Raw genomic sequence first — 5,161 nt, 5'->3', positions numbered from 1 at the left:
TATTGTAACTTTTGAAAGGAGTTTGGGATTTTAAAACTCTATTGTAACACCTTTGGGTTAAGAAAAGTGGTACTAGGTTAACTAAGAAGAGAAATACCTAGGTTATCAGGGGTGTTTACTGATTTCTTTTGGGGACAAAACTAACTGGTTTTAATGTTGAATAATGCTAGCAATTGTATTTTTATTTTGGATAGAGCTTTTGGAATGTGAGTGCTGGATTCTCTGTATAAGGTACTCTAAATTGTTTATCAAACTAAACTGTTGGAAAGTTAGTTGAGTTGTAATTACATTGGGTTTTTAAATGTGTCATGTATGAGATTGGATTCTGAGAATTTGGGTAAAGATACAAGAGTGTAAAGAACATGGGATATTAATTTTGCTCTTGTTCTAAAGGAAATGAGATGTTTAAATAAGAATCTTAATGTTTTATGCATATTAACAATATATTCTTAAAGAAGTCAAGAATGTGGACTTCTCTCTTACTGCAGACAGCTGATGGTGGCTCTGAACAAATTGCAATAGTGGGCCTTATTGTAAGGTAACTTATTGATGAATAAGATGTTTTTATCAGTTATGTGATTCTTTTGTAACCACAAGGAGATTATATTTGCAATATTTGGCTATCTATTGTGAATATGTTATTTAAATACTGTATTGTTAAAGCCTGGGATTAATGTGATTGCTTTGAAGGGAAATAAGGAAAATATGAAAATGTATGACCCTTTCTGAGATAGATCTGTGGGTTCATGAATAATGTAATATTGGAAGGATTGCTTTAAAAAAATCTAGTAATTTGTGTGTTACTGTTACTCTTATTACTGTTCTGTTATAATGAAATTAATAATGCCTTTGGAAATTGAAAGCTACCTAGGATGTTTTAATGGTTTGAAAGTAATCTGAAAGGTAATTGGTATGTTATGGGGTGGCTAGGTGGCACATTGGTTAGAGCACTGGCCCTGGGGTCAGGAGACCTGGGTTCAGGTCAGGCCTCAGATACTTAGTGATTGTCTAGCTGTGTGACCTTGGGCAAGTCACTTAACCCCAATTGCCTTGCCAAACCAAAAATAACCATTTGTATGCTGAGGATGGCTAGTAGGTAAACAAGGTTATGTATAAAAGTTTCTAACTAACTAACTAACTAACTATATATATATATATATATATATATATATATATATATATGTATGTATTGGGAATATTTTTGGATCTATATATGTGTATTCCAAAGCAGTGGTTGTTTTCTTTGAAGTAAAAGCACTATATAATATAGGAAAGATAAACACAAGATAATCTGATATTTCTCTATGCGATCTCCTGGAAAAAGGAGGCATTTATTTGTTGTAAGATACAACAGGCTAGAAGGAGGTTTCCCTAGCCAAGGGGAATGTGATATACCATCTTTATATACAGATACAGTAGATATCATTTCAGACAAAGGGATATCTCTAGTAAGAGGTAGGAGACAGGCCTGTAGGGCCTGGTTTTAGGCAAAGACCCAGGAAGGATACTCAGAGCTTTAGGTAGGGGTTTCATTAATTGGGACTTCATTAAGATTATAATTGGAATTTAGTGAATTGTATTCACTGGAAGTTCTAACTAGGTAAAACAACTATTTTAGGTCATGGGACTTTTAATTGATTTTCCTTTATGCCAGATACCAGCATGGTCAACAAAAAGAAATGCTACTGGGTAAATATTATGTTCTTGGAGCCAAGGAAGCCAAGGGGTCAAGGATATCAGGTGATAGGGATGGGCAGCCAAAGGGGTGGCTTCTGAGTATGGCTGAGGTTGGACCCCTTTGACTTGATTTCCCCAAAATGACATTTGGATAATATCTCACCTGGAAGAATAAATCTGGCCTAAGACATTTGCCTTACCCATGTGACCTGCCTGGACACTGACATTCAATACTTGTATCTGTAAAGGAATTTTACTTTAATGTCCTGGATCTTTATAGTTAGTTACTAAGCAAACTAGAAAGGTTTTAGGTGAATTGGATCTAATAGCCCCAGATAGGTTAGATGTCTGGCTCTGACACCTGCTATCAGCTACATGCTAAGATAGGAATTAAGTTTCCTTAGTTTTTATGTTAGAGGGGATATTTAGGTAAGCAAAAGAATGGGAAATTCTTAGGATAATTATAGTTTCAAATACTAGTTTAAGAAAAGGAATGTGAGTTAGATAAGTACACCAGGAAAAGGAAAATATGGGAATATTTGGGGGAAAAAATCATTTTGGTTAAGGAGGTTTGAGTCATTGTAATGGAAATAAAGGTTAAAATTGTTTTATTTTTAAACCAGATGTTGGGTACTCTTAGAGCAAAGATGATTGTTGAATGTATATGTTACAAGCTTGTGAGTTTGCTCATGTAATAAAATAAAGTTAAAAGTGTTAAAAGTGAAGTATGTGTGTCAATCTGGCAGTAAGGCAAAATGTAAATTGTAATAAGCTCCAGAATTTCATTGTTTTGTGATGGAATACATGGGTTTTGAACTGAATTAAGATATTAAGCAATTTCTTTACCAGAAGAGAGGACTTTTTGGAACAGATTCAGAGGATACTGAAGGACATTGGATGCCTCCAAGGGAGAAGAGAAGGAGAAGAGTGGAGAGACACTGAACCAGTTCCATCTCCACTGTCTCTCATCTATGTGTACATTATTTATCTATAACTTCCCCTTGACTCTGTAAGGGTGAAACCCCTACTTATTCCCTTCTCTTTATGGAAAGGAAGAGGGAAGGCAGGGTGAAAATGTTCTCCATTGAGAGAGAAAGAGAGATTAGTGGGTGGCAGTACCCCTGGGTCTTACCTAGATTCCTAGTCCCTGATCAGAGGTGCACTGTGGCACAGAATTCTGACCCAGAGGAGAGAAACACCAGTGGCATATGACTGAGACAGTTCAGGGTGACTATTGTTTATAACTGACTGGTCAGGATATTTACCTGGTGAGTAGAATATGTCTGAATATGTCCAGAAGCGGGGTGCATATATTCTGGACTGTACAACTTAGAGATAGGTGGCCTCAGACTCATGTCAGATTAATGATGGTACCTGGATCCTTTGTAAAGATGTGCAAACTGGGGCATTTATTAAGGGAAACTGATTATGAATTAGTATGGACTTACAAGGAAAGTTTGGAAATGGCCATTTGCAAGAAAAAATAATTTAAGTAACATCACTAGGTATATTACCTATTCTTGGGGTTGTCTCTAAGCAACTGCATGATAAGGGTACTGTCTTTGTAGGAATCTTCATTTAATGCATCAAGTTCTGCAATAGCCTCATCAAAAGCCATTTTAGCCAACATGCAGGCAAGCTCTGGGTTATTAAGAATCTCATAGCATTGATGGCTCCAAAGAGCAGCTCCTCAAATCTTCAGTGTTCACTGAAAAATTTCTAACAGTGTATTTGTGTAAAATTTGTCATTTCATGCCCTGTACACTACAGTTGCCATCACCAATCCCTATTTTGCTGGCTTTTAAGCTAGTTGGTCAAAAACCTGCTTCCTTAAAATTTAGAGAGTTAATGGGCATCTCAAGCTTTTTCTTTCCCTTTTTAATGATGCCTGCACTATCAGAGTATTCTAGTGTTCTCTCTTTTGTTTGGCATATAATCATGCACAACTTTTTTATTTCTTTGAAGTGGGAGTATATTTTTATTTCCTAATGCCCTGCTATAAAGATCAAATTCTTTTTTTTAGGTTTTTGCAAGGCAAACAGGGTTAAGTGACTTGCCCAAGGCCACACAGCTAGGTAATTATTAAGTATCTGAGATCGGATTTGAACCCAGGTACTCCTGACTCCATGGTCGGTGCTTTATCCACTACACCACCTAGCCTCCCCAAGGATCAAATTCTTTTCTTTTTTTTTTAGGATTTTGTAAGGCAAATGGGGTTAAGTGGCTTGCCCAAGGCCACACAGCTAGGTAATTATTAAGTGTCTGAGCCCAGATTTGAACCCAGGTAGTCCTGACTCCAGGGCCGATACTTTATCCACTGCGCCACCTAGCCGCCCCAAGATCAAATTCTTAAGTGTGTTTGTGCAGCTCAACAGTAAAACTATGTTAAAAAATAAAAATCAAAAAACACTGGTTCTATGTGTAAGGCACACTTAAAGCAAGTTTTGCTTTTGGTTGTTATTTTCTTTGTATATTATAAACGTTTATTTAACTTGTTGCAGTTTGAAGTAAAAAAAAATTTCCAATGTGTATGCTCAACAATAATCGTTAAAATGTTTGCAGCGTAAACAAAAAAAAAGAATCTCATAGTAAAATACAGAAAAATTAAGAGCTAGCCCCAGGCGAATTGGATGTGTTAATTGCATCTCTTTCTTGATGATGTCAAATGCTTCTTGATAAGCTCCTTGGGAATTATCTATTGTTTGTTTTTGGTCATCTCCACAGGCAAGGTACTGGAAGTAGTCTCCCTTCATTTTCAGATAGAAGACCTTGCTCTCTGGATTAGTAGCTTTGGCTATTAAAAATTTATCCAACAATTCCAGGACGGTGGTGCAGATGGACCTCAGTTGATATTCCACTTTCTCCCGGTAGTCCTTGACAAGCTCCATCTTCTTGTCTGTAGTGTCAGTTTTCTGATCAAGGCTGGAAATGATCCTCCAGGACGACCTTCGGCCCCTGACCACGTTCTTGTAGGCCACCGAGAGCAGGTGGCTCTCCTCCTTGGAGAGCTCGGCCCCCTGCTCGGTCACCGCCTTCATTCAGGTGGCCATGTCATCATAGCGCTCAGCCTGCTCGGCCAGCTTGGCCTTCTGGATTATCTCGGTCTTCTCCATAGCCGGCAGCGGTGGCGGCGGCGGGGCTCGGAGAGAGGGAGAGGTGGCGCGAGGGTGGGGCGGGAGAGAACCGACCCAGATCCGGAAGAATCCTCTAAAGTCTTCACCTTCGCCGCCTCTGATCGCCCCTATTTTGATCCGCTCTTGGGTGCATAGATTTCACTAATCCATCCAATGGGCCCATGGCACACAAAAGCATATTATAGTATACTATTGTAAAAATAATGATTCTCAGCATTTGTTGAGTACTTTATATATGCCAACTTGGTTGATCCTCGGGATGATACTGAGAGGAAGATACCATTAAATATCCCCATTTTACAGATGAGGAAACTGGGGCATCAACAAGTTAAATGACTTCCCCAGACTCT

At 38.3% G+C, this 5,161-nt stretch overlaps 1 pseudogene; it reads right to left on the bottom strand.

Moving 5' to 3' along the window:
• Positions 1–3,187: 3,187 nt before the first annotated feature.
• Positions 3,188–4,790, bottom strand: LOC141517222 (14-3-3 protein theta pseudogene; annotated as a pseudogene).
• Between the last annotated feature and the right edge of the window lie 371 nt (positions 4,791–5,161).

This window comes from Macrotis lagotis, chromosome 3 (genome assembly GCF_037893015.1).
Source record: "Macrotis lagotis isolate mMagLag1 chromosome 3, bilby.v1.9.chrom.fasta, whole genome shotgun sequence".
Taxonomy (NCBI): Eukaryota; Metazoa; Chordata; class Mammalia; order Peramelemorphia; family Peramelidae; genus Macrotis; species Macrotis lagotis.
The sequence above is the reverse complement of the archived record's forward strand: the minus strand, read 5'-3'. Positions and strand labels throughout refer to the sequence as shown.